We start from the raw sequence: 27,810 nt of genomic DNA, 5'->3' as shown, positions 1-27,810 counted from the left end.
CAGCCTGCCTGCCTGCCTGAACACCGGGCTCCTGCCTCCCTGACTGCCTGCCTGAACCCCGGGCTCCTGCCTGCCTGCCTGCCTGCCTGAACCCCGGGCTCCTGCCTGCCTGCCTGAACCACGGGCTCCTGCCTTCCTGCCTGATCCCCGGGCTCCTGCCTGCCTGCCTGAACCCCGGGCTCCTGCCTGCCTGCCTGAACCCCGGTCTCCTGCCTGCCTGCCTGAACCCCGGGCTCCTCCCTGTACCCCGGGCTCCTGCCTGAACCCCGGGCTCCTGCCTGAACCCCGGGCTCCTGCCTGCCTGCCTGCCTGCCTGCCTGAACCCCGGGCTCCTGCCAGCCTGCCTGCCTGCCTGAACACCGGGCTCCTGCCTCCCTGACTGCCTGCCTGAACCCGGGCTCCTGCCTGCCTGCCTGCCTGCCTGAACCCCGGGCTCCTGCCTGCCTGCCTGAACCCCGGGCTCCTGCCTTCCTGCCTGATCCCCGGGCTCCTGCCTGCCTGCCTGAACCCCGGGCTCCTGCCTGCCTGCCTGAACCCCGGTCTCCTGCCTGCCTGCCTGAACCCCGGGCTCCTCCCTGTACCCCGGGCTCCTGCCTGAACCCCGGGCTCCTGCCTGCCTGCCTGAACCCCGGGCTCCTGCCTTCCTGCCTGAACCCCGGGCTCCTGCCTGCCTGCCTGCCTGCCTGCCTGAACCCCGGGCTCCTGCCTGCCTGCCTGCCTGCCTGCCTGCCTGAACCCCGGGCTCCTGCCTGCCTGCCTGCCTGCCTGCCTGCCTGAACCCCGGGCTCCTGCCTGCCTGCCTACCTGCCTGCCTGCCTGAACCCCGGGCTCCTGCCTGCCTTCCTGCCTGCCTGCCTGCCTGAACCCCGGGCTCCTGCCTGCCTGCCTGAACACAGGGCTCCTGCCTGCCTGCCTGCCTGCCTTAACCCCGGGCTCCTGCCTGCCTGCCTTCCTGCCTGAACCCCGGGCTCCTCCCTGCCTGCCTACCTGCCTGAACCCCGGGCTCCTGCCTGCCTGCCTGCATGCCTGCCAGAACCCTGGGCTCCTGCCTGCCTGCCTGAACCCGGGGCTCCTGCCTGAACCCTGGGCTCCAGCCTGCCTGCCTGAACCCCGGGCTCCTGCCTTCCTGCCTGAACCCCGGGTTCCTGCCTTACTGCCTGAACCCCGGTCTCCTGCCTTCCCGCCTGAACCGCGGGCTCCTGCCTGCCTGCCTGAACCCCGGGCTCCTGCCTTCCTGCCTGAACCCCGGGCTCCTGCCTTCCTGCCTGAACCCTGGGCTCCTGCATTCCTGCCTGAACCCCGGGCTCCTGCCTGCCTTCCTGAACCCCGGGCTCCTCCCTGAACCCCGGGCTCCTGCCTGAACCGCGGGCTCCTGCCTGCCTGCCTGAACCCCGGGCTCCTGCATTCCTGCCTGAACCCCGGGCTCCTGCCTGCCTGCCTTCCTGCCTGAACACCGGGCTCCTGCCTGCCTGCCTGCCTGAACCCCGGGCTCCTGCCTTCCTGCCTGAACCCCGGGCTCCTGCCTGCCTGCCTTCCTGACTGAACCCCGGGCTCCTGCCTTCCTGCCTGAACCCAGGGCTCCTGCATGCCTGCCAGAACCCCGGGCTCCTGCCTTCCTGCCAGAACCCCGGGCTCCTGCCAGCCTGCCTGAACCCCGGGCTCCTGCCTTCCTGCCTGAACCCCGGGCTCCTGCATTCCTGCCTGAACCCCGGGCTCCTGCCTGCCTGCCTGAACCCCGGGCTGCTGCCTTCCTGCCTGAACCCCGGGCTCCTGCCTGCCTGAACCCCGGTCTCCTGCATGAACCCCGGGCTCCTGCCTGCCTGCCTGCCTGAACCCCGGGCTCCTGCCTGCCTGCCTGAACCCCGGGCTCCTGCCTTCCTGCCTGAACCCCGGGCTCCTGCCTGCCTGAACCCCGGTCTCCTGCATGAACCCCGGGATCCTGCCTGCCTTCCTGCCTGAACCCCGGGCTCCTGCGTGCCTGAACCCCGGGCTCCTGCCTGAACCCCGGGCTCCTGCCTGCCTGCCTGCCTGAACCCCGGGCTCCTGCCAGCCTGCCTGCCTGCCTGAACCCCGGGCTCCTGCCTGCCTGCCTGAACCCCGGGCTCCTGCCTGCCTGCCTGAACCGCGGGCTCCTGCCTGCCTGCCTGCCTGAACCCCGTGCTCCTGCCTGCCTGCCTGCCTGCCTGAACCCCGGGCTCCTGCCTGCCTGCCTGTCTGCCTGAAACCCGTGCTCCTGCCTGCCTGCCTGCCTGAACCCCGGGCTCCTGCCGGCCTGCCTGCCTGAACCCCGGGCTCCTGCCTGCCTGCCTGAACCCCGGGCTCCTGCCTGCCTGCCTGCCTGAACACCGGGCTCCTGCCTGCCTGCCTGAACCCCGGGCTCCTGCCGGAACCCCGGGCTCCTGCCTGCCTGCCTGAACACCGGGCTCCTGCCTGCCTGCCTGAACCCCGGGCTCCTGCCTTCCTGCAGAACCCCGGGCTCCTGCCTTACTGCCTGAACCCCGGGCTCCTGCCTGCCTCCCTGAACCGCGGGCTCCTGCCTGCCTGCCTGCCTGAACCCCGTGCTCCTGCCTGCCTGCCTGCCTGCCTGAACCCCGGGCTCCTTCCTGAATGCCTGTCTGCCTGAAACCCGTGCTCCTGCCTGCCTGCCTGCCTGCCTGAACCCCGGGCTCCTGCCTGCCTGCCTGAACCCCGGGCTCCTGCCTGCCTGCCTGAACCCCGGGCTCCTGCCTTCCTGCTTGAACCCCGGGCTCCTGCCTGCCTGCCTGAACCCCGGGCTCCTGCCTGCCTGCCTGAACCCCGGGCTCCTGCCTGCCTGCCTGCCTGCCTGAACCCCGGGCTCCTGCCTTCCTGCCTGAACCCCGGCCTCCTGCCTGCCTGCCTTCCTGCCTGAACACCGGGCTCCTGCCTGCCTGCCTGAACCACAGGCTCCTGCCTTCCTGCAGAACCCCGGGCTCCTGCCTTGCTGCCTGAACCCCGGGCTCCTGCCTGACTGCCTGAACCACGTGCTCCTGCCTGCCTGCCTGCCTGCCTGAACCCCGGGTTCCTGCCTGCCTATCTGACTGCCTGAACCCCGGGCTCCTGCCAGCCTGCCTGCCTGCCTGAACCCCGGGCTCCTGCCTGCCTGCCTGCCTGAACCGCGGGCTCCTGCCTGCCTGCCTGAACCCCGGGCTCCTGCCTTCCTGCCTGAACCCCGGGCTCCTGCCTTCCTGCCTGAACCCCGGGCTCCTGCCTGCCTGCCTTCCTGTCTGAACCCCGGGCTCCTGCCTTCCTGCCTGAACCCAGGGCTCCTGTCTGCCTGCCTGAACCCCGGGCTCCTGCCAGCCTGCCTGCCTGCCTGAACACCGGGCTCCTGCCTGCCTACCTGCCTGCCTGAACCCCAGGCTCTTGCATGCCTGCCTGCCTTCCTGAACCCCGGGCTCCTGCCTGCCTGCCTTCCTGCCTGAACGCCGGGCACCTGCCTGCCTGCCTGCCTGCCTGAACCCCGGGCTCCTGCCGTCCTGCCTGAACCCCGGGCTCCTGCCTGCCTGCCTTCCTGCCTGAACCCCGGGCACCTGCCTGCCTGCCTGCCTGCCTGTACCCCGGGCTCCTGCCTGCCTGCCTGCCTGAACCCTGGGCTCCTGCCTGCCTGCCTGCCTGAACCCCGGGCTCCTGCCTGCCTGAACCCCGGGCTCCTGCCTGAACCCCGGGCTCCTGCCTGCCTGCCTGCCTGAACCCCGGGCTCCTGCCTGCCTGCCTGAAACCCCGGGCTCCTGCCTTCCTGTCTGAACCCCGGGCTCCTGCCTGCCTGCCTGAACCCCGGGCTCCTGCCTGCCTGCCTGAACCCCGAGCTCCTGCCTGCCTGCCTGAACCCCGGGCTCCTGCCTGCCTGCCTGAACCCCGGGCTCCTGCCTTCCTGCCTGAACCCCGGGCTCCTGCCTTCCTGCTTGAACCCCGGGCTCCTGCCTGCCTGCCTGAACCCCGGGCTCCTGCCTGCCTGCCTGAACCCCGGGCGCCTGCCTGCCTGCCTGAACCCCGTGCTCCTGCCTGCCTGCCTGTCTGCCTGAACCCCGGGCTCCTGCCTGCCTGCCTGTCTGCCTGAAACCCGTGCTCCTGCCTGCCTGCCTGCCTGAACCCCGGGCTCCTGCCGGCCTGCCTGCCTGAACCCCGGGCTCCTGCCTGCCTGCCTGAACCCCGGGCTCCTGCCTGCCTGCCTGCCTGAACCCCGGCCTCCTGCCTGCCTGCCTGAACCCCGGGCTCCTGCCTGCCTGCCTGAACCCCGGGCTCCTGCCGGAACCCCGGCTCCTGCCCTGTCTGCCTGAACCCCCCGGGCCTCCTGCCTGCCTGCCTGAAACCCCGGGCTCCTGCCTTCCTGCAGAACCCCGGGCTCCTGCCTTCCTGCCTGAACCCCGGGCTCCTGCCTGCCTGCCTGAACCGCGGGCTCCTGCCTGCCTGAACCCCGTGCTCCTGCCTGCCTGCCTGTCTGCCTGAAACCCGTGCTCCTGCCTGCCTGCCTGCCTGAAACCCCGGGCTCCTGCCTGCCTGCCTGAACACAGGGCTCCTGCCTGCCTGCCTGCCTGCCTTAACCCCGGGCTCCTGCCTGCCCTGCCTTCCTGCCTGAACCCCGGGCTCCTCCCTGCCTGCCTACCTGCCTGAACCCCGGCTCCTGCCTGCCTGCCTGCATGCCTGCCAGAACCCTGGGCTCCTGCCTTCCTGCCTGAACCCCGGGCTCCTGCCTTCCTGCCTGAACCCCGGGCTCCTGCCTTCCTGCCTGAACCCCGGGCTGCTGCCTGCCTTCCTTCCTGCCTGAACCCCGGGCTCCTGCCTGCCTGCCTGCCAGCCTGCCTGAACCCCGGGCTCCTGCCTTCCTGCCTGAACCCCGGGCTCCTGCCTTCCTGCCTGAACGCCGGGCTGCTGCCTGCCTGCCTTCCTGCCTGAACACCGGGCTCCTGCCTGCCTGCCTTCCTGCCTGAACCCCGGGCTCCTGCCTGCCTGCCTGCCTGCCTGAACCCTGGGCTCCTGCCTGCCTGCCTGCCTGAACACCGGGCTCCTGCCTGCCTGCTTGCCTGAACCCCGGGCTCCTGCCTACCTGCCTGAACCCCGGGCTCCTGCCTGCCTGCCTGAACCCCGGGCTCCTGCCTGCCTGCCTGAACACCGGGCTCCTGCCTGCCTGCCTGAACCCCGGGCTCCTGCCTTCCTGCCTGAACCCCAGGCTCCTGCCTTCCTCCCTGAACCCCGGGATCCTGCCTTCCTGCCTGAACCCCGGGCTCCTGCCTGCCTGCCTGAACCCCGGGCTCCTGGCTGCCTGACTGAACCCCGGGCTCCTGCCTGCCTGCCTGAACCCCGGGCTCCTGCCTGCCTGCCTGCCTGCCTGAACCCCGGGCTCCTGCCTTCCTGCCTGAACCCCGGGCTCCTGCCTTCCTGCCTGAACCCCGGGCTCCTGCCTGCCTGCCTGAACCCCGGGCTCCTGCCTGCCTGCCTGAACCCCGGGCTCCTGCCTGTCTGCCTGAACCCCGGGCTCCTGCCTTCCTGCCTGAACCCCGGGCTCCTGCCTTCCTGCCTGAACCCCGGGCTCCTGTCTTCCTGCCTGAACCCCGGGCTCCTGCCTCCCTGCCTGAACCCCGGGCTCCTGCCTTCCTGCCTGAACCGCGGGCTCCTGCCTTCTTGCCTGAACCCCGGGCTCCTGCCTGCCTGCCTGAACACCGGGCTCCTGCCTGCCTGCCTGAACCCCGGGCTCCTGCCTTCCTGCCTGAACCCCGGGCTCCTGCCTGCCTCCCTGCCTGCCTGAACCCCGGGCTCCTGCCTTCCTGCCTGAACCCCGGGCTCTTGCCTTCCTGCCTGAACCCCGGGCTCCTGCCTGCCTGCCTGAACCCCGGGCTCCTGCCTGCCTGCCTGCCAGCCTGAACCCCGGGCTCCTGCCTTCCTGCCTGAACCCCTGGCTCCTGCCTTCCTGCCTGAACCCCGGGCTCCTGCCTGCCTGCCTGCCTGAACCCCGGGCTCCTGCCTGCCTGCCTTCCTGCCTGAACCCCGGGCTCCTGCCTGCCTGCCTGAACCCCGGGCTCCTGCCTGCCTGCTTGAACCCCGGGCTCCTGCCTTCCTGCCTGAACCCCGGGCTCCTGCCTTCCTGCCTGAACCCCGGGCTCCTGCCTTCCTGCCTGAAACCCGGGCTCCTGCCTGCCTGCCTGAACCCCGGGTTCCTGCCTCCTGCCTGAACCCCGGGCTCCTGCCTGCCTGCCTGAACCCCGGGCTCCTGCCTGCCTGCCTGAACCCCGGGCTCCTGCCTTCCTGCCTGAACACCGGGCTCCTGCCTGCCTGCCTGAACCCCAGGCTCCTGCCTTCCTGCCTGAATCCCGGGCTCCTGCCTTCCTGCCTGAACCCCGGTCTCCTGCCTTCCTGCCTGAACCCCGGGCTCCTGCTTGCCTGCCTGCCTGAACCCCGGGCTCCTGCCTTCCTGCCTGAACCCCGGGCTCCTGCCTGCCTGCCTTCCTGCCTGAACCCCGGGCTCCTGCCTTCCTGCCTGATCCCCGGGCTCCTGCCTTCCTGCCTGAACCGAGGGCTCCTGCCTGACTGCCTGCCAGCCTGAACCCCGGGCTCCTGCCTGCCTGCCTGAACCCCGGGCTCCTGCCTTCCTGCCTGAACCCCGGGCTGCTGCCTGCCTGCCTTCCTGCCTGAACCCCGGGCTCCTGCCTGCCTGCCTGCCTGCCTGAACCCCGGGCTCCTGCCTTCCTGCCTGAACCCCGGGCTGCTGCCTGCCTGCCTTCCTGCCTGAACCCCGGGCTCCTGCCTGCCTGCCTGCCTGCCTGAACCCCGGGCTCCTGCCTTCCTGCCTGAACCCCGGGCTCCTGCCTTCCTGCCTGAACCCCGGGCTCCTGCCTTCCTGCCTGAACCCCGGGCTGCTGCCTGCCTTCCTTCCTGCCTGAACCCCGGGCTCCTGCCTGCCTGCCTGCCAGCCTGCCTGAACCCCGGGCTCCTGCCTTCCTGCCTGAACCCCGGGCTCCTGCCTTCTTGCCTGAACGCCGGGCTGCTGCCTGCCTGCCTTCCTGCCTGAACACCGGGCTCCTGCCTGCCTGCATTCCTGCCTGAACCCCGGGCTCCTGCCTGCCTGCCTGCCTGCCTGAACCCTGGGCTCCTGCCTGCCTGCCTGCCTGAACACCGGGCTCCTGCCTGCCTGCTTGCCTGAACCCCGGGCTCCTGCCTACCTGCCTGAACCCCGGGCTCCTGCCTGCCTGCCTGAACCCCGGGCTCCTGCCTGCCTGCCTGAACACCGGGCTCCTGCCTGCCTGCCTGAACCCCGGGCTCCTGCCTTCCTGCCTGAACCCCAGGCTCCTGCCTTCCTCCCTGAACCCCGGGCTCCTGCCTTCCTGCCTGAACCCCGGGCTCCTGCCTGCCTGCCTGAACCCCGGGCTCCTGGCTGCCTGACTGAACCCCGGGCTCCTGCCTGCCTGCCTGAACCCCGGGCTCCTGCCTGCCTGCCTGCCTGCCTGAACCCCGGGCTCCTGCCTTCCTGCCTGAACCCCGGGCTCCTGCCTTCCTGCCTGAACCCCGGGCTCCTGCCTGCCTGCCTGAACCCCGGGCTCCTGCCTGCCTGCCTGAACCCCGGGCTCCTGCCTGTCTGCCTGAACCCCGGGCTCCTGCCTTCCTGCCTGAACCCCGGGCTCCTGCCTTCCTGCCTGAACCCCGGGCTCCTGTCTTCCTGCCTGAACCCCGGGCTCCTGCCTCCCTGCCTGAACCCCGGGCTCCTGCCTTCCTGCCTGAACCGCGGGCTCCTGCCTTCTTGCCTGAACCCCGGGCTCCTGCCTGCCTGCCTGAACACCGGGCTCCTGCCTGCCTGCCTGAACCCCGGGCTCCTGCCTTCCTGCCTGAACCCCAGGCTCCTGCCTTCCTCCCTGAACCCCGTGCTCCTGCCTTCCTGCCTGAACCCCGGGCTCCTGCCTGCCTGCCTGAACCCCGGGCTCCTGGCTGCCTGACTGAACCCCGGGCTCCTGCCTGCCTGCCTGAACCCCGGGCTCCTGCCTGCCTGCCTGCCTGCCTGAACCCCGGGCTCCTGCCTTCCTGCCTGAACCCCGGGCTCCTGCCTTCCTGCCTGAACCCCGGGCTCCTGCCTGCCTGCCTGAACCCCGGGCTCCTGCCTGCCTGCCTGAACCCCGGGCTCCTGCCTGTCTGCCTGAACCCCGGGCTCCTGCCTTCCTGCCTGAACCCCGGGCTCCTGCCTTCCTGCCTGAACCCCGGGCTCCTGTCTTCCTGCCTGAACCCCGGGCTCCTGCCTCCCTGCCTGAACCCCGGGCTCCTGCCTTCCTGCCTGAACCGCGGGCTCCTGCCTTCTTGCCTGAACCCCGGGCTCCTGCCTTCCTGCCTGAACCCCGGGCTCTTGTCTTCCTGCCTGAACCCCGGGCTCCTGCCTTCCTGCCTGAACCCCGGGCTCCTGCCTGCCTGCCTGAACCCCGGGCTCCTGCCTGACTGCCTGCCTGCCTGAACCCCGGGCTCCTGCCTGCCTGCCTGCCTGCCTGAACCCCGGGCTCCTGCCTTCCTGCCTGAACCCCGGGCTCCTGCCTTCCTGCCTGAACCCCGGGCACCTGCCTGCCTGCCTGAACCCCGGGCTCCTGCCTGCCTGCCTGAACCCCGGGCTCCTGCCTGCCTTCCTGAACCCCGGGCTCCTGCCTTCCTGCCTGAACCCCGGGCTGCTGCCTGCCTGCCTTCCTGCCTGAACCCCGGGCTCCTGCCTGCCTGCCTTCCTGCCTGAACCCCGGGCTCCTGCCTGCCTGCCTGCCAGCCTGCCTGAACCCCGGGCTCCTGCCTTCCTGCCTGAACCCCGGGCTCCTGCCTTCCTGCCTGATCCCCGGGCTCCTGCCTTCCTGCCTGAACCCCGGGCTCCTGCCTGCCTGCCTTCCTGCCTGAAACCCGGGCTCCTGCCTTCCTGCCTGATCCCCGGGCTCCTGCCTGCCTGCCTGAACCCCGGGCTCCTGCCTGCCTGCCTGCCAGCCTGAACCCCCGGCTCCTGCCTGCCTGCCTGAACCCCGGGCTCCTGCCTTCCTGCCTGAACCCCGGGCTGCTGCCTGCCTGCCTTCCTGCCTGAACCCCGGGCTCCTGCCTGCCTGCCTGCCTGCCTGAACCCCGGGCTCCTGCCTTCCTGCCTGAACCCCAGGCTGCTGCCTGCCTGCCTTCCTGCTTGAACCCCGGGCTCCTGCCTGCCTGCCTGAACCCCGGGCTCCTGCCTTCCTGCCTGAACCCCGGGCTCCTGCCTTCCTGCCTGAACCCCGGGCTCCTGCCTTCCTGCCTGAACCCCGGGCTCCTGCCTTCCTGCCTGAACCCCGGGCTCCTGCCTGCCTGCCTGAACCCCGGGTTCCTGCCTCCTGCCTGAACCCCGGGTTCCTGCCTCCTGCCTGAACCCCGGGCTCCTGCATGCCTGCCTGAACCCCGGGCTCCTGCCTGCCTGCCTGAACCCCGGGCTCCTGCCTTCCTGCCTGAACCCCGGGCTCCTGCCTGCCTGCCTGAACCCCAGGATCCTGTCTTCCTGCCTGAATCCCGAGCTCCTGCCTTCCTGTCTGAACCCCGGTCTCCTGCCTTCCTGCCTGAACCCCGGGCTCCTGCCTGCCTGCCTGCCTGAACCCCGGGCTCCTGCCTTCCTGCCTGAACCCCGGGCTCCTGCCTGCCTGCCTTCCTGCCTGAACCCCGGGCTCCTGCCTTCCTGCCTGATCCCCGGGCTCCTGCCTTCCTGCCTGAACCCCGGGCTCCTGCCTGCCTGCCTGCCAGCCTGAACCCCGGGCTCCTGCCTTCCTGCCTGAACCCCGGGCTCTTGTCTTCCTGCCTGAACCCCGGGCTCCTGCCTTCCTGCCTGAACCCCGGGCTCCTGCCTGCCTGCCTGAACCCCGGGCTCCTGCCTGACTGCCTGCCTGCCTGAACCCCGGGCTCCTGCCTGCCTGCCTGCCTGCCTGAACCCCGGGCTCCTGCCTTCCTGCCTGAACCCCGGGCTCCTGCCTTCCTGCCTGAACCCCGGGCACCTGCCAGCCTGCCTGAACCCCGGGCTCCTGCCTGCCTGCCTGAACCCCGGGCTCCTGCCTGCCTTCCTGAACCCCGGGCTCCTGCCTTCCTGCCTGAACCCCGGGCTGCTGCCTGCCTGCCTTCCTGCCTGAACCCCGGGCTCCTGCCTGCCTGCCTTCCTGCCTGAACCCCGGGCTCCTGCCTGCCTGCCTGCCAGCCTGCCTGAACCCCGGGCTCCTGCCTTCCTGCCTGAACCCCGGGCTCCTGCCTTCCTGCCTGATCCCCGGGCTCCTGCCTTCCTGCCTGAACCCCGGGCTCCTGCCTGCCTGCCTTCCTGCCTGAAACCCGGGCTCCTGCCTTCCTGCCTGATCCCCGGGCTCCTGCCTGCCTGCCTGAACCCCGGGCTCCTGCCTGCCTGCCTGCCAGCCTGAACCCCCGGCTCCTGCCTGCCTGCCTGAACCCCGGGCTCCTGCCTTCCTGCCTGAACCCCGGGCTGCTGCCTGCCTGCCTTCCTGCCTGAACCCCGGGCTCCTGCCTGCCTGCCTGCCTGCCTGAACCCCGGGCTCCTGCCTTCCTGCCTGAACCCCAGGCTGCTGCCTGCCTGCCTTCCTGCTTGAACCCCGGGCTCCTGCCTGCCTGCCTGAACCCCGGGCTCCTGCCTTCCTGCCTGAACCCCGGGCTCCTGCCTTCCTGCCTGAACCCCGGGCTCCTGCCTTCCTGCCTGAACCCCGGGCTCCTGCCTTCCTGCCTGAACCCCGGGCTCCTGCCTGCCTGCCTGAACCCCGGGTTCCTGCCTCCTGCCTGAACCCCGGGTTCCTGCCTCCTGCCTGAACCCCGGGCTCCTGCATGCCTGCCTGAACCCCGGGCTCCTGCCTGCCTGCCTGAACCCCGGGCTCCTGCCTTCCTGCCTGAACCCCGGGCTCCTGCCTGCCTGCCTGAACCCCAGGATCCTGTCTTCCTGCCTGAATCCCGAGCTCCTGCCTTCCTGTCTGAACCCCGGTCTCCTGCCTTCCTGCCTGAACCCCGGGCTCCTGCCTGCCTGCCTGCCTGAACCCCGGGCTCCTGCCTTCCTGCCTGAACCCCGGGCTCCTGCCTGCCTGCCTTCCTGCCTGAACCCCGGGCTCCTGCCTTCCTGCCTGATCCCCGGGCTCCTGCCTTCCTGCCTGAACCCCGGGCTCCTGCCTGCCTGCCTGCCAGCCTGAACCCCGGGCCCCTGCCTGCCTGCCTAAACCCCGGGCTCCTGCCTTCCTGCCTGAACCCCGGGCTCCTGCCTGCCTGCCTTCCTGCCTGAACCCCGGGCTCCTGCCTGCCTGCCTGCCAGCCTGCCTGAACCCCGGGCTCCTGCCTTCCTGCCTGAACCCCGGGCTCCTGCCTTCCTGCCTGATCCCCGGGCTCCTGCCTTCCTGCCTGAACCCCGGGCTCCTGCCTGCCTGCCTTCCTGCCTGAACCCCGGGCTCCTGCCTTCCTGCCTGATCCCCGGGCTCCTGCCTTCCTGCCTGAACCCCGGGCTCCTGCCTGCCTGCCTGCCAGCCTGAACCCCCGGCTCCTGCCTGACTGCCTGAACCCCGGGCTCCTGCCTTCCTGCCTGAACCCCGGGCTGCTGCCTGCCTGCCTTCCTGCCTGAACCCTGGGCTCCTGCCTGCCTGCCTGCCTGCCTGAACCCCGGGCTCCTGCCTTCCTGCCTGAACCCCGGGCTGCTGCCTGCCTGCCTTCCTGCCTGAACCGCGGGCTCCTGCCTGCCTGCCTGCCTGCCTGAACCCCGGGCTCCTGCCTTCCTGCCTGAACCCCGGGCTCCTGCCTTCCTGCCTGAACCCCGGGCTCCTGCCTTCCTGCCTGAACCCCGGGCTCCTGCCTTCCTGCCTGAACCCCGGGCTCCTGCCTGCCTGCCTGAACCCCGGGTTCCTGCCTCCTGCCTGAACCCCGGGTTCCTGCCTCCTGCCTGAACCCCGGGCTCCTGCCTGCCTGCCTGAACCGCGGGCTCCTGCCTTCCTGCCTGAACCCCGGGCTCCTGCCTGCCTGCCTGAACCCCAGGATCCTGTCTTCCTGCCTGAATCCCGAGCTCCTGCCTTCCTGCCTGAACCCCGGTCTCCTGCCTTCCTGCCTGAACCCCGGGCACCTGCCTGCCTGCCTGCCTGAACCCCGGGCTGCAGCCTGCCTGCCTTCCTGCCTGAACCCCGGGCTCCTGCCTGCCTGCCATCCTGCCTGAACCCCGGGCTCCTGCCTTCCTGCCTGATCCCCGGGCTCCTGCCTTCCTGCCTGAACCCCGGGCTCCTGCCTGCCTGCCTGCCAGCCTGAACCCCGGGCCCCTGCCTGCCTGCCTAAACCCCGGGCTCCTGCCTTCCTGCCTGAACCCCGGGCTCCTGCCTTCCTGCCTGAACCCCGGGCTCCTGCCTGCCTGCCTGAACCCCGGGTTCCTGCCTCCTGCCTGAACCCCGGGTTCCTGCCTCCTGCCTGAACCCCGGGCTCCTGCCTGCCTGCCTGAACCCCGGGCTCCTGCCTTCCTGCCTGAACCCCGGGCTCCTGCCTTCCTGCCTGAACCCCGGGCTCCTGCCTTCCTGCCTGAACCCCGGGCTCCTGCCTTCCTGCCTGAACCCCGGGCTCCTGCCTGCCTGCCTGAACACCGGGTTCCTGCCTCCTGCCTGAACCCCGGGTTCCTGCCTCCTGCCTGAACCCCGGGCTCCTGCCTGCCTGCCTGAACCCCGGGCTCCTGCCTGCCTGCCTGAACCCCGGGCTCCTGCCTTCCTGCCTGAACCCCGGGCTCCTGCCTGCCTGCCTGAACCCCAGGATCCTGTCTTCCTGCCTGAATCCCGAGCTCCTGCCTTCCTGCCTGAACCCCGGTCTCCTGCCTTCCTGCCTGAACCCCGGGCACCTGCCTGCCTGCCTGCCTGAACCCCGGGCTGCAGCCTGCCTGCCTTCCTGCCTGAACCCCGGGCTCCTGCCTGCCTGCCATCCTGCCTGAACCCCGGGCTCCTGCCTTCCTGCCTGATCCCCGGGCTCCTGCCTTCCTGCCTGAACCCCGGGCTCCTGCCTGCCTGCCTGCCAGCCTGAACCCCGGGCCCCTGCCTGCCTGCCTAAACCCCGGGCTCCTGCCTTCCTGCCTGAACCCCTGGCTGCAGCCTGCCTGCCTTCCTGCCTGAACCCCGGGCTCCTGCCTGCCTGCCTGCCTGCCTGAACCCCGGGCTCCTGCCTTCCTGCCTGAACCCCGGGCTGCTGCCTGCCTGCCTTCCTGCCTGAACCCCGGGCTCCTGCCTTCCTGCCTGATCCCCGGGCTCCTGCCTTCCTGCCTGAACCCCGGGCTCCTGCCTGCCTGCCTGCCAGCCTGAACCCCGGGCCCCTGCCTGCCTGCCTAAACCCCGGGCTCCTGCCTTCCTGCCTGAACCCCGGGCTGCAGCCTGCCTGCCTTCCTGCCTGAACCCCGGGCTCCTGCCTGCCTGCCTGCCTGCCTGAACCCCGGGCTCCTGCCTTCCTGCCTGAACCCCGGGCTGCTGCCTGCCTGCCTTCCTGCCTGAACCCCGGGCTCCTGCCTGCCTGCCTGCCTGCCTGAACCCCGGGCTCCTGCCTTCCTGCCTGAACCCCGGGTTCGTGCCTTCCTGCCTGAACCCCGGGCTCCTGCCTTCCTGCCTGAACCCCGGGCTCCTGCCTTCCTGCCTGAACCCCGGGCTCCTGCCTGCCTTCCTGCCTGAACCCCGGGCTCCTGCCTGCCTGCCTGAACCCCGGGCTCCTGCATGCCTGCCTGAACCCCGGGCTCCTGCCTTCCTGCCTGAACCCCGGGCTCCTGCCTTCCTGCCTGAACCCCGGGCTCCTGCCTTCCTGCCTGAACCCCGGGCTGCTGCCTGCCTGCCTGAACCCCGGGCTCCTGCCTTCCTGCCTGAACCCCGGGCTGCAGCCTGCCTGCCTTCCTGCCTGAACCCCGGGCTCCTGCCTGCCTGCCTGCCTGCCTGAACCCCGGGCTCCTGCCTTCCTGCCTGAACCCCGGGCTGCTGCCTGCCTGCCTTCCTGCCTGAACCCCGGGCTCCTGCCTGCCTGCCTGCCTGTCTGAACCCCGGGCTCCTGCCTTCCTGCCTGAACCCCGGGCTCCTGCCTTCCTGCCTGAACCCCGGGCTCCTGCCTTCCTGCCTGAACCCCGGGCTCCTGCCTGCCTTCCTGCCTGAACCCCGGGCTCCTGCCTGCCTGCCTGAACCCCGGGCTCCTGCATGCCTGCCTGAACCCCGGGCTCCTGCCTTCCTGCCTGAACCCCGGGCTCCTGCCTTCCTGCCTGAACCCCGGGCTCCTGCCTTCCTGCCTGAACCCCGGGCTGCTGCCTGCCTGCCTGAACCCCGGGTTCCTGCCTCCTGCCTGAACCCCGGGCTCCTGCCTGCCTGCCTGAACCCCGGGCTCCTGCCTGCCTGCCTGAACCCCGGGCTCCTGCCTTCCTGCCTGAACCCCGGGCTCCTGCCTGCCTGCCTGAACCCCAGGCTCCTGTCTTCCTGCCTGAATCCCGAGCTCCTGCCTGCCTGCCTGCCAGCCTGCCTGAACCCCGGGCTCCTGCCTTCCTGCCTGAACCCCGGGCTCCTGCCTGCCTGCCTGCCAGCCTGCCTGAACCCCGGGCTCCTGCCTTCCTGCCTGAACCCCGGGCTCCTGCCTTCCTGCCTGAACGCCGGGCTGCTGCCTGCCTGCCTTCCTGCCTGAACACCGGGCTCCGGCCTGCCTGCCTTCCTGCCTGAACCCCGGGCTCCTGCCTGCTTGCCTGCCTGCCTGAACCCTGGGCTCCTGCCTGCCTGCCTGCCTGAACCCCGGGCTCCTGCCTGCCCGCTTGCCTGAACCCCGGGCTCCTGCCTACCTGCCTGAACCCCGGGCTCCTGCCTGCCTGCCTGAACCCCGGGCTCCTGCCTGCCTGCCTGAACACCGGGCTCCTGCCTGCCTGCCTTAACCCCGGGCTCCTGCCTGCCTGCCTGAACTTCGGGCTCCTGCCTGCCTGCCTGAACCCCGGGCTCCTGCCTTCCTGCCTGAACCCCGGGCTCCTGCCTGCCTACCTTCCTGCCTGAACCCCGGGCTCCTGCCTGCCTGCCTGAACCCCGGGCTCCTGCCTGCCGGCCTGAACCCCGGGCTCCTGCCTTCCTGCCTGAACCCCGGGCTCCTGCCTTCCTGCCTGAACCCCGGGCTCCTGCCTGCCTGCCTGCCTGCGTGAACCCCGGGCTCCTGCCTTCCTGCCTGAACCCCGGGCTCCTGCCTTCCTGCCTGAACCCCGGGCTCCTGCCTTCCTGCCTGAACCACGGGCTCCTGCCTTCCTGCCTGAACCCCGGGCTCCTGCCTGCCTGCCTGAACCCCGGGCTCCTGCCTGCCTGCCTGAACCCCGGTCTCCTGCCTTCCTGCCTGAACCCCGGGCTCCTGCCTGCCTTCCTGCCTGAACCCCGGGCTCCTGCCTTCCTGCCTGATCCCCGGGCTCCTGCCTTCCTGCCTGAACCCCGGGCTCCTGCCTGCCTGCCTGCCAGCCTGAACCCCGGGCTCCTGCCTGCCTGCCTAAACCCCGGGCTCCTGCCTTCCTGCCTGAACCCCGGGCTGCTGCCTGCCTGCCTTCCTGCCTGAACCCCGGGCTCCTGCCTGCCTGCCTGCCTGCCTGAACCCCGGGCTCCTGCCTTCCTGCCTGAACCCCGGGCTGCTGCCTGCCTGCCTTCCTGCCTGAACCCCGGGCTCCTGCCTGCCTGCCTGCCTGCCTGAACCCCGGGCTCCTGCCTTCCTGCCTGAACCCCGGCTCCTGTCTTCCTGCCTGAACCCCGGGCTCCTGCCTGCCTGCCTGCCTGCCTGCCTGAACCACGGGCTCCTGCCTGCCTGCCTTCCTGCCTGAACCCCGGGCTCCTGCCTTCCTGCCTGAACCCCGGGCTCCTGCCTGCCTGCCTGCCTGCCTGAACCCCGGGCCCCTGCCTTCCTGCCTGAACCCCGGGCTCCTGCCTTCCTGCCTGAACCCCGGGCTCCTGCCTTCCTGCCTGAATCCCGGGCTGCTGCCTGCCTGCCTTCCTGCCTGAACCCCGGGCTCCTGCCTGCCTGCCTTCCTGCCTGAACCCCGGGCTCCTGCCTGCCTGCCTGCCAGCCTGCCTGAACCCCGGGCTCCTGCCTTCCTGCCTGAACCCCGGGCTCCTGCCTTCCTGCCTGAACCCCGGGCTCCTGCCTTCCTGCCTGAACCCCGGGCTCCTGCCTTTCTGCCTGAACCCCGGGCTCCTGCCTGCCTGCCTGAACCCCGGGCTCCTGCCTTCCTGCCTGAATCCCGGGCTCCTGCCTTCCTGCCTGAACCCCGGTCTCCTGCCTTCCTGCCTGAACCCCGGGCTCCAGCCTGCCTGCCTGCCTGAACCCCGGGCTCCTGCCTTCCTGCCTGAACCCCGGGCTCCTGCCTGCCTGCCTTCCTGCCTGAACCCCGGGCTCCTGCCTTCCTGCCTGATCCCCGGGCTCCTGCCTTCCTGCCTGAACCCCGGGCTCCTGCCTGCCTGCCTGCCAGCCTGAACCCCGGGCTCCTGCCTGCCTGCCTAAACCCCGGGCTCCTGCCTTCCTGCCTGAACCCCGGGCTCCTGCCTTCCTGCCTGATCCCCGGGCTCCTGCCTTCCTGCCTGAACCCCGGGCTCCTGCCTGCCTGCCTGCCAGCCTGAACCCCGGGCTCCTGCCTGCCTGCCTAAACCCCGGGCTCCTGCCTTCCTGCCTGAACCCCGGGCTGCTGCCTGCCTGCCTTCCTGCCTGAACCCCGGGCTCCTGCCTGCCTGCCTGCCTGCCTGAACCCCGGGCTCCTGCCTTCCTGCCTGAACCCCGGGCTGCTGCCTGCCTGACTTCCTGCCTGAACCCCGGGCTCCTGCCTGCCTGCCTGTCTGCCTGAACCCCGGGCTCCTGCCTTCCTGCCTGAACCCCGGCTCCTGTCTTCCTGCCTGAACCCCGGGCTCCTGCCTGCCTGCCTGCCTGCCTGCCTGAACCACGGGCTCCTGCCTGCCTGCCTTCCTGCCTGAACCCCGGGCTCCTGCCTTCCTGCCTGAACCCCGGGCTCCTGCCTGCCTGCCTGCCTGCCTGAACCCAGGGCTCCTGCCTTCCTGCCTGAACCCCGGGCTCCTGCCTTCCTGCCTGAACCCCGGGCTCCTGCCTTCCTGCCTGAATCCCGGGCTGCTGCCTGCCTGCCTTCCTGCCTGAACCCCGGGCTCCTGCCTGCCTGCCTTCCTGCCTGAACCCCGGGCTCCTGCCTGCCTGCCTGCCAGCCTGCCTGAACCCCGGGCTCCTGCCTTCCTGCCTGAACCCCGGGCTCCTGCCTTCCTGCCTGAACCCCGGGCTCCTGCCTTCCTGCCTGAACCCCGGGCTCCTGCCTTCCTGCCTGAACCCCGGGCTCCTGCCTGCCTGCCTGAACCCCGGGCTCCTGCCTTCCTGCCTGAATCCCGGGCTCCTGCCTTCCTGCCTGAACCCCGGTCTCCTGCCTTCCTGCCTGAACCCCGGGCTCCTGCCTGCCTGCCTGCCTGAACCCCGGGCTCCTGCCTTCCTGCCTGAACCCCGGGCTCCTGCCTGCCTGCCTTCCTGCCTGAACCCCGGGCTCCTGCCTTCCTGCCTGATCCCCGGGCTCCTGCCTTCCTGCCTGAACCCCGGGCTCCTGCCTGCCTGCCTGCCAGCCTGAACGCCGGGCTCCTGCCTGCCTGCCTAAACCCCGGGCTCCTGCCTTCCTGCCTGAACCCCGGGCTGCTGCCTGCCTGCCTTCCTGCCTGAACCCCGGGCTCCTGCCTGCCTGCCTTCCTGCCTGAACCCCGGGCTCCTGCCTTCCTGCCTGAACCCCGGGCTCCTGCCTGCCTGCCTGAACCCCGGGCTCCTGCCTGCCTACCTTCCTGCCTGAACCCCGGGCTCCTGCCTGCCTGCCTGAACCCCGGGCTCCTGCCTTCCTGCCTGAACCCCGGGCTGCTGCCTGCCTGACTTCCTGCCTGAACCCCGGGCTCCTGCCTGCCTGCCTGCCTGCCTGAACCCCGGGCTCCTGACTTCCTGCCTGAACCCCGGGCTCCTGTCTTCCTGCCTGAACCCCGGGCTCCTGCCTGCCTGCCTGCCTGCCTGCCTGAACCACGGGCTCCTGCCTGCCTGCCTTCCTGCCTGAACCCCGGGCTCCTGCCTTCCTGCCTGAACCCCGGGCTCCTGCCTGCCTGCCTGCCTGCCTGAACCCCGGGCTCCTGCCTTCCTGCCTGAACCCCGGGCTCCTGCCTTCCTGCCTGAACCCCGGGCTCCTGCCTTGCTGCCTGAATCCCGTGCTGCTGCCTGCCTGCCTTCCTGCCTGAACCCCGGGCTCCTGCCTGCCTGCCTTCCTGCCTGAACCACCGGCTCCTGCCTGCCTGCCTGCCAGCCTGCCTGAACCCCGGGCTCCTGCCTTCCTGCCTGAACCCCGGGCTCTTGCCTTCCTGCCTGAACCCCGGGCTCCTGCCTGCCTGCCTGAACCCCGGGCTCCTGCCTTCCTGCCTGAACCCCGGGCTCCTGCCTGCCTGCCTGAAACCCGGGTTCCTGCCTCCTGCCTGAACCCCGGGCTCCTGCATGCCTGCCTGAACCCCGGGCTCCTGCCTGCCTGCCTGAACCCCGGGCTCCTGCCTTCCTGCCTGAACCCCGGGCTCCTGCCTGCCTGCCTGAACCCCGGGCTCCTGCCTTCCTGCCTGAATCCCGGGCTCCTGCCTTCCTGCCTGAACCCCGGTCTCCTGCCTTCCTGCCTGAACCCCGGGCTCCTGCCTGCCTGCCTGCCTGAACCCCGGGCTCCTGCCTGCCTGCCTGAACCCCGGGCTCCTGCCTTCCTGCCTGAACCCCGGGCTCCTGCCTTCCTGCCTGAACCCCTGGCTCCTGCCTTCCTGCCTGAACCCCGGGCTCCTGCCTGCCTGCCTGCCTGAACCCCGGGCTCCTGCCTGCCTGCCTTCCTGCCTTAACCCCGGGCTCCTGCCTGCCTGCCTGAACCCCGGGCTCCTGCCTGCCTGCCTGAACCCCGGGCTCCTGCCTTCCTGCCTGAACCCCGGGCTCCTGCCTTCCTGCCTGAACCCCGGGCTCCTGCCTTCCTGCCTGAACCCCGGGCTGCTGCCTGCCTGTCTTCCTGCCTGAACCCCGGGCTCCTGCCTGCCTGCCTGCCTGCCTGAACCCCGGGCTCCTGCCTGCCTGCCTGCCTGCCAGCCTGCCTGAACCCCGGGCTCCTGCCTTCCTGCCTGAACCCCGGGCTCCTGCCTTCCTGCCTGAACCCCGGGCTGCTGCCTGCCTGCCAGCCTGCCTGAACCCCGGGCTCCTGCCTTCCTGCCTGAACCCCGGGCTCCTGCCTTCCGGCCTGAACCCCGGGCTGCTGCCTGCCTGCCTTCCTGCCTGAACCCCGGGCTCCTGCCTGCCTGCCTTCCTGCCTGAACCCCTGGCTCCTGCCTGCCTGCCTGAACCCCGGGCTCCTGCCTTCCTGCCTGAACCCCGGGCTCCTGCCTGCCTTCCTGCCTGAAACCCGGGCTGCTGCCTTCCTGCCTGATCCCCGGGCTCCTGCCGTCCTGCCTGAACCCCGGGCTCCTGCCTGCCTGCCGGCCAGCCTGAACCCCGGGCTCCTGCCTGCCTGCCTAAACCCCGGGCTCCTGCCTTCCTGCCTGAACCCCGGGCTGCTGCCTGCCTGCCTTCCTGCCTGAACCCCGGGCTCCTGCCTGCCTGCCTGCCTGCCTGAACCCCGGGCTCCTGCCTTCCTGCCTGAACCCCGGGCTGCTGCCTGCCTGCCTTCCTGCCTGAACCCCGGGCTCCTGCCTGCCTGCCTGCCTGCCTGAACCCCGGGCTCCTGCCTTCCTGCCTGAACCCCGGCTCCTGTCTTCCTGCCTGAACCCCGGGCTCCTGCCTGCCTGCCTGCCTGCCTGCCTGAACCACGGGCTCCTGCCTGCCTGCCTTCCTGCCTGAACCCCGGGCTCCTGCCTTCCTGCCTGAACCCCGGGCTCCTGCCTGCCTGCCTGCCTGCCTGAACCCCGGGCTCCTGCCTTCCTGCCTGAACCCCGGGCTCCTGCCTTCCTGCCTGAACCCCGGGCTCCTGCCTTCCTGCCTGAATCCCGGGCTGCTGCCTGCCTGCCTTCCTGCCTGAACCCCGGGCTCCTGCCTGCCTGCCTTCCTGCCTGAACCCCGGGCTCCTGCCTGCCTGCCTGCCAGCCTGCCTGAACCCCGGGCTCCTGCCTTCCTGCCTGAACCCCGGGCTCCTGCCTTCCTGCCTGAACCCCGGGCTCCTGCCTTCCTGCCTGAACCCCGGGCTCCTGCCTTCCTGCCTGAACCCCGGGCTCCTGCCTTCCTGCCTGAACCCCGGGCTCCTGCCTGCCTGCCTGAACCCCGGGCTCCTGCCTTCCTGCCTGAATCCCGGGCTCCTGCCTTCCTGCCTGAACCCCGGTCTCCTGCCTTCCTGCCTGAACCCCGGGCTCCAGCCTGCCTGCCTGCCTGAACCCCGGGCTCCTGCCTTCCTGCCTGAACCCCGGGCTCCTGCCTGCCTGCCTTCCTGCCTGAACCCCGGGCTCCTGCCTTCCTGCCTGATCCCCGGGCTCCTGCCTTCCTGCCTGAACCCCGGGCTCCTGCCTGCCTGCCTGCCAGCCTGAACCCCGGGCTCCTGCCTGCCTGCCTAAACCCCGGGCTCCTGCCTTCCTGCCTGAACCCCGGGCTCCTGCCTTCCTGCCTGATCCCCGGGCTCCTGCCTTCCTGCCTGAACCCCGGGCTCCTGCCTGCCTGCCTGCCAGCCTGAACCCCGGGCTCCTGCCTGCCTGCCTAAACCCCGGGCTCCTGCCTTCCTGCCTGAACCCCGGGCTGCTGCCTGCCTGCCTTCCTGCCTGAACCCCGGGCTCCTGCCTGCCTGCCTGCCTGCCTGAACCCCGGGCTCCTGCCTTCCTGCCTGAACCCCGGGCTGCTGCCTGCCTGCCTTCCTGCCTGAACCCCGGGCTCCTGCCTGCCTGCCTGCCTGCCTGAACCCCGGGCTCCTGCCTTCCTGCCTGAACCCCGGCTCCTGTCTTCCTGCCTGAACCCCGGGCTCCTGCCTGCCTGCCTGCCTGCCTGAACCCTGGGCTCCTGCCTGCCTGCCTGCCTGAACCCCGGGCTCCTGCCTGCCCGCTTGCCTGAACCCCGGGCTCCTGCCTACCTGCCTGAACCCCGGGCTCCTGCCTGCCTGCCTGAACCCCGGGCTCCTGCCTGCCTGCCTGAACACCGGGCTCCTGCCTGCCTGCCTGAACCCCGGGCTCCTGCCTGCCTGCCTGAACTTCGGGCTCCTGCCTGCCTGCCTGAACCCCGGGCTCCTGCCTTCCTGCCTGAACCCCGGGCTCCTGCCTGCCTACCTTCCTGCCTGAACCCCGGGCTCCTGCCTTCCTGCCTGAACCCCGGGCTCCTGCCTGCCTGCCTGCCTGCGTGAACCCCGGGCTCCTGCCTTCCTGCCTGAACCCCGGGCTCCTGCCTTCCTGCCTGAACCCCGGGCTCCTGCCTTCCTGCCTGAACCCCGGGCTCCTGCCTTCCTGCCTGAACCCCGGGCTCCTGCCTGCCTGCCTGAACCCCGGGCTCCTGCCTTCCTGCCTGAATCCCGGGCTCCTGCCTTCCTGCCTGAACCCCGGTTTCCTGCCTTCCTGCCTGAACCCCGGGCTCCTGCCTGCCTTCCTGCCTGAACCCCGGGCTCCTGCCTTCCTGCCTGATTCCCGGGCTCCTGCCTTCCTGCCTGAACCCCGGGCTCCTGCCTGCCTGCCTGCCAGCCTGAACCCCGGGCTCCTGCCTGCCTGCCTAAACCCCGGGCTTCTGCCTTCCTGACTGAACCCCGGGCTGCTGCCTGCCTGCCTTCCTGCCTGATTCCCGGGCTCCTGCCTGCCTGCCTGCCTGCCTGAACCCCGGGCTCCTGCCTTCCTGCCTGAACCCCGGGCTGCTGCCTGCCTGACTTCCTGCTTGAACCCCGGGCTCCTGCCTGCCTGCCTGCCTGCCTGAACCCCGGGCTCCTGACTTCCTGCCTGAACCCCGGGCTCCTGCCTGCCTGCCTGAACCCCGGGCTCCTGCCTTCCTGCCTGAACCCCGGGCTCCTGCCTGCCTTCCTGCCTGAACCCCGGGCTGCTGCCTTCCTGCCTGATCCCCGGGCTCCTGCCGTCCTGCCTGAACCCCGGGCTCCTGCCTGCCTGCCGGCCAGCCTGAACCCCGGGCTCCTGCCTGCCTGCCTAAACCCCGGGCTCCTGCCTTCCTGCCTGAACCCCGGGCTGCTGCCTGCCTGCCTTCCTGCCTGAACCCCGGGCTCCTGCCTGCCTGCCTGCCTGCCTGAACCCCGGGCTCCTGCCTTCCTGCCTGAACCCCGGGCTGCTGCCTGCCTGCCTTCCTGCCTGAACCCCGGGCTCCTGCCTGCCTGCCTGCCTGCCTGAACCCCGGGCTCCTGCCTTCCTGCCTGAACCCCGGCTCCTGTCTTCCTGCCTGAACCCCGGGCTCCTGCCTGCCTGCCTGCCTGCCTGCCTGAACCACGGGCTCCTGCCTGCCTGCCTTCCTGCCTGAACCCCGGGCTCCTGCCTTCCTGCCTGAACCCCGGGCTCCTGCCTGCCTGCCTGCCTGCCTGAACCCCGGGCTCCTGCCTTCCTGCCTGAACCCCGGGCTCCTGCCTTCCTGCCTGAACCCCGGGCTCCTGCCTTCCTGCCTGAATCCCGGGCTGCTGCCTGCCTGCCTTCCTGCCTGAACCCCGGGCTCCTGCCTGCCTGCCTTCCTGCCTGAACCCCGGGCTCCTGCCTGCCTGCCTGCCAGCCTGCCTGAACCCCGGGCTCCTGCCTTCCTGCCTGAACCCCGGGCTCCTGCCTTCCTGCCTGAACCCCGGGCTCCTGCCTTCCTGCCTGAACCCCGGGCTCCTGCCTTCCTGCCTGAACCCCGGGCTCCTGCCTTCCTGCCTGAACCCCGGGCTCCTGCCTGCCTGCCTGAACCCCGGGCTCCTGCCTTCCTGCCTGAATCCCGGGCTCCTGCCTTCCTGCCTGAACCCCGGTCTCCTGCCTTCCTGCCTGAACCCCGGGCTCCAGCCTGCCTGCCTGCCTGAACCCCGGGCTCCTGCCTTCCTGCCTGAACCCCGGGCTCCTGCCTGCCTGCCTTCCTGCCTGAACCCCGGGCTCCTGCCTTCCTGCCTGATCCCCGGGCTCCTGCCTTCCTGCCTGAACCCCGGGCTCCTGCCTGCCTGCCTGCCAGCCTGAACCCCGGGCTCCTGCCTGCCTGCCTAAACCCCGGGCTCCTGCCTTCCTGCCTGAACCCCGGGCTCCTGCCTTCCTGCCTGATCCCCGGGCTCCTGCCTTCCTGCCTGAACCCCGGGCTCCTGCCTGCCTGCCTGCCAGCCTGAACCCCGGGCTCCTGCCTGCCTGCCTAAACCCCGGGCTCCTGCCTTCCTGCCTGAACCCCGGGCTGCTGCCTGCCTGCCTTCCTGCCTGAACCCCGGGCTCCTGCCTGCCTGCCTGCCTGCCTGAACCCCGGGCTCCTGCCTTCCTGCCTGAACCCCGGCTCCTGTCTTCCTGCCTGAACCCCGGGCTCCTGCCTGCCTGCCTGCCAGCCTGAACCCCGGGCTCCTGCCTGCCTGCCTAAACCCCGGGCTCCTGCCTTCCTGCCTGAACCCCGGCTCCTGTCTTCCTGCCTGAACCCCGGGCTCCTGCCTGCCTGCCTGCCAGCCTGAACCCCGGGCTCCTGCCTGCCTGCCTAAACCCCGGGCTCCTGCCTTCCTGCCTGAACCCCGGGCTCCTGCCTTCCTGCCTGATCCCCGGGCTCCTGCCTTCCTGCCTGAACCCCGGGCTCCTGCCTGCCTGCCTGCCAGCCTGAACCCCGGGCTCCTGCCTGCCTGCCTAAACCCCGGGCTCCTGCCTTCCTGCCTGAACCCCGGGCTCCTGCCTTCCTGCCTGATCCCCGGGCTCCTGCCTTCCTGCCTGAACCCCGGGCTCCTGCCTGCCTGCCTGCCAGCCTGAACCCCGGGCTCCTGCCTGCCTGCCTAAACCCCGGGCTCCTGCCTTCCTGCCTGAACCCCGGGCTGCTGCCTGCCTGCCTTCCTGCCTGAACCCCGGGCTCCTGCCTGCCTGCCTGCCTGCCTGAACCCCGGGCTCCTGCCTTCCTGCCTGAACCCCGGCTCCTGTCTTCCTGCCTGAACCCCGGGCTCCTGCCTGCCTGCCTGCCAGCCTGAACCCCGGGCTCCTGCCTGCCTGCCTAAACCCCGGGCTCCTGCCTTCCTGCCTGAACCCCGGGCTGCTGCCTGCCTGCCTTCCTGCCTGAACCCCGGGCTCCTGCCTGCCTGCCTGATCCCCGGGCTCCTGCCTTCCTGCCTGAACCCCGGGCTCCTGCCTGCCTGCCTGCCAGCCTGAACCCCGGGCTCCTGCCTGCCTGCCTAAACCCCGGGCTCCTGCCTTCCTGCCTGAACCCCGGGCTGCTGCCTGCCTGCCTTCCTGCCTGAACCCCGGGCTCCTGCCTGCCTGCCTGCCTGCCTGAACCCCGGGCTCCTGCCTTCCTGCCTGAACCCCGGGCTGCTGCCTGCCTGCCTTCCTGCCTGAACCCCGGGCTCCTGCCTGCCTGCCTGCCTGCCTGAACCCCGGGCTCCTGCCTTCCTGCCTGAACCCCGGCTCCTGTCTTCCTGCCTGAACCCCGGGCTCCTGCCTGCCTGCCTGCCTGCCTGAACCCTGGGCTCCTGCCTGCCTGCCTGCCTGAACCCCGGGCTCCTGCCTGCCCGCTTGCCTGAACCCCGGGCTCCTGCCTACCTGCCTGAACCCCGGGCTCCTGCCTGCCTGCCTGAACCCCGGGCTCCTGCCTGCCTGCCTGAACACCGGGCTCCTGCCTGCCTGCCTGAACCCCGGGCTCCTGCCTGCCTGCCTGAACTTCGGGCTCCTGCCTGCCTGCCTGAACCCCGGGCTCCTGCCTTCCTGCCTGAACCCCGGGCTCCTGCCTGCCTACCTTCCTGCCTGAACCCCGGGCTCCTGCCTGCCTGCCTGAACCCCGGGCTCCTGCCTGCCGGCCTGAACCCCGGGCTCCTGCCTTTCTGCCTGAACCCCGGGCTCCTGCCTTCCTGCCTGAACCCCGGGCTCCTGCCTGCCTGCCTGCCTGCGTGAACCCCGGGCTCCTGCCTTCCTGCCTGAACCCCGGGCTCCTGCCTTCCTGCCTGAACCCCGGGCTCCTGCCTTCCTGCCTGAACCCCGGGCTCCTGCCTTCCTGCCTGAACCCCGGGCTCCTGCCTGCCTGCCTGAACCCCGGGCTCCTGCCTTCCTGCCTGAATCCCGGGCTCCTGCCTTCCTGCCTGAACCCCGGTTTCCTGCCTTCCTGCCTGAACCCCGGGCTCCTGCCTGCCTTCCTGCCTGAACCCCGGGCTCCTGCCTTCCTGCCTGATTCCCGGGCTCCTGCCTTCCTGCCTGAACCCCGGGCTCCTGCCTGCCTGCCTGCCAGCCTGAACCCCGGGCTCCTGCCTGCCTGCCTAAACCCCGGGCTTCTGCCTTCCTGACTGAACCCCGGGCTGCTGCCTGCCTGCCTTCCTGCCTGATTCCCGGGCTCCTGCCTGCCTGCCTGCCTGCCTGAACCCCGGGCTCCTGCCTTCCTGCCTGAACCCCGGGCTGCTGCCTGCCTGCCTTCCTGCCTGAACCCCGGGCTCCTGCCTGCCTGCCTGCCTGCCTGAACCCCGGGCTCCTGCCTTCCTGCCTGAACCCCGGCTCCTGTCTTCCTGCCTGAACCCCGGGCTCCTGCCTGCCTGCCTGCCTGCCTGCCTGAACCACGGGCTCCTGCCTGCCTGCCTTCCTGCCTGAACCCCGGGCTCCTGCCTTCCTGCCTGAACCCCGGGCTCCTGCCTGCCTGCCTGCCTGCCTGAACCCCGGGCTCCTGCCTTCCTGCCTGAACCCCGGGCTCCTGCCTTCCTGCCTGAACCCCGGGCTCCTGCCTTCCTGCCTGAATCCCGGGCTGCAGCCTGCCTGCCTTCCTGCCTGAACCCCGGGCTCCTGCCTGCCTGCCTTCCTGCCTGAACCCCGGGCTCCTGCCTGCCTGCCTGCCAGCCTGCCTGAACCCCGGGCTCCTGCCTTCCTGCCTGAACACCGGGCTCCTGCCTTCCTGCCTGAACCCCGGGCTCCTGCCTTCCTGCCTGAACCCCGGGCTCCTGCCTTCCTGCCTGAACCCCGGGCTCCTGCCTGCCTGCCTGAACCCCGGGCTCCTGCCTTCCTGCCTGAATCCCGGGCTCCTGCCTTCCTGCCTGAACCCCGGTCTCCTGCCTTCCTGCCTGAACCCCGGGCTCCAGCCTGCCTGCCTGTCTGAACCCCGGGCTCCTGCCTTCCTGCCTGAAACCCGGGCTCCTGCCTGCCTGCCTTCCTGCCTGAACCCCGGGCTCCTGCCTTCCTGCCTGATCCCCGGGCTCCTGCCTTCCTGCCTGAACCCCGGGCTCCTGCCTGCCTGCCTGCCAGCCTGAACCCCGGGCTCCTGCCTGCCTGCCTAAACCCCGGGCTCCTGCCTTCCTGCCTGAACCCCGGGCTGCTGCCTGCCTGCCTTCCTGCCTGAACCCCGGGCTCCTGCCTGCCTGCCTGCCTGCCTGAAGCCCGGGCTCCTGCCTTCCTGCCTGAACCCCGGGCTGCTGCCTGCCTGACTTCCTGCTTGAACCCCGGGCTCCTGCCTGCCTGCCTGCCTGCCTGAACCCCGGGCTCCTGACTTCCTGCCTGAACCCCGGGCTCCTGCCTTCCTGCCTGAACACCGGCTCCTGTCTTCCTGCCTGAACCCCGGGCTCCTGCCTGCCTGCCTGCCTGCCTGCCTGAACCCCGGGCTCCTGCCTGCCCGCTTGCCTGAACCCCGGGCTCCTGCCTACCTGCCTGAACCCCGGGCTCCTGCCTGCCTGCCTGAACCCCGGGCTCCTGCCTGCCTGCCTGAACACCGGGCTCCTGCCTGCCTGCCTTAACCCCGGGCTCCTGCCTGCCTGCCTGAACTTCGGGCTCCTGCCTGCCTGCCTGAACCCCGGGCTCCTGCCTTCCTGCCTGAACCCCGGGCTCCTGCCTGCCTACCTTCCTGCCTGAACCCCGGGCTCCTGCCTGCCTGCCTGAACCCCGGGCTCCTGCCTGCCGGCCTGAACCCCGGGCTCCTCCCTTCCTGCCTGAACCCCGGGCTCCTGCCTTCCTGCCTGAACCCCGGGCTCCTGCCTGCCTGCCTGCCTGCGTGAACCCCGGGCTCCTGCCTTCCTGCCTGAACCCCGGGCTCCTGCCTTCCTGCCTGAACCCCGGGCTCCTGCCTTCCTGCCTGAACCCCGGGCTCCTGCCTTCCTGCCTGAACCCCGGGCTCCTGCCTGCCTGCCTGAACCCCGGGCTCCTGCCTGCCTGCCTGAACCCCGGTCTCCTGCCTTCCTGCCTGAACCCCGGGCTCCTGCCTGCCTTCCTGCCTGAACCCCGGGCTCCTGCCTTCCTGCCTGATGCCCGGGCTCCTGCCTTCCTGCCTGAAACCCGGGCTCCTGCCTGCCTGCCTGCCAGCCTGAACCCCGGGCTCCTGCCTGCCTGCCTAAACCCCGGGCTCCTGCCTTCCTGCCTGAACCCCGGGCTGCTGCCTGCCTGCCTTCCTGCCTGAACCCCGGGCTCCTGCCTGCCTGCCTGCCTGCCTGAACCCCGGGCTCCTGCCTTCCTGCCTGAACCCCGGGCTGCTGCCTGCCTGCCTTCCTGCCTGAACCCGGGCTCCTGCCTGCCTGCCTGCCTGCCTGAACCCCGGGCTCCTGCCTTCCTGCCTGAACCCCGGCTCCTGTCTTCCTGCCTGAACCCCGGGCTCCTGCCTGCCTGCCTGCCTGCCTGCCTGAACCACGGGCTCCTGCCTGCCTGCCTTCCTGCCTGAACCCCGGGCTCCTGCCTTCCTGCCTGAACCCCGGGCTCCTGCCTGCCTGCCTGCCTGCCTGAACCCCGGGCTCCTGCCTTCCTGCCTGAACCCCGGGCTCCTGCCTTCCTGCCT

The sequence above is a fragment of the Hypanus sabinus genome, chromosome 29 (genome assembly GCF_030144855.1).
Source record: "Hypanus sabinus isolate sHypSab1 chromosome 29, sHypSab1.hap1, whole genome shotgun sequence".
Classification (NCBI taxonomy): domain Eukaryota; kingdom Metazoa; phylum Chordata; class Chondrichthyes; order Myliobatiformes; family Dasyatidae; genus Hypanus; species Hypanus sabinus.
Note: the sequence above shows the minus strand (reverse complement) of the source record.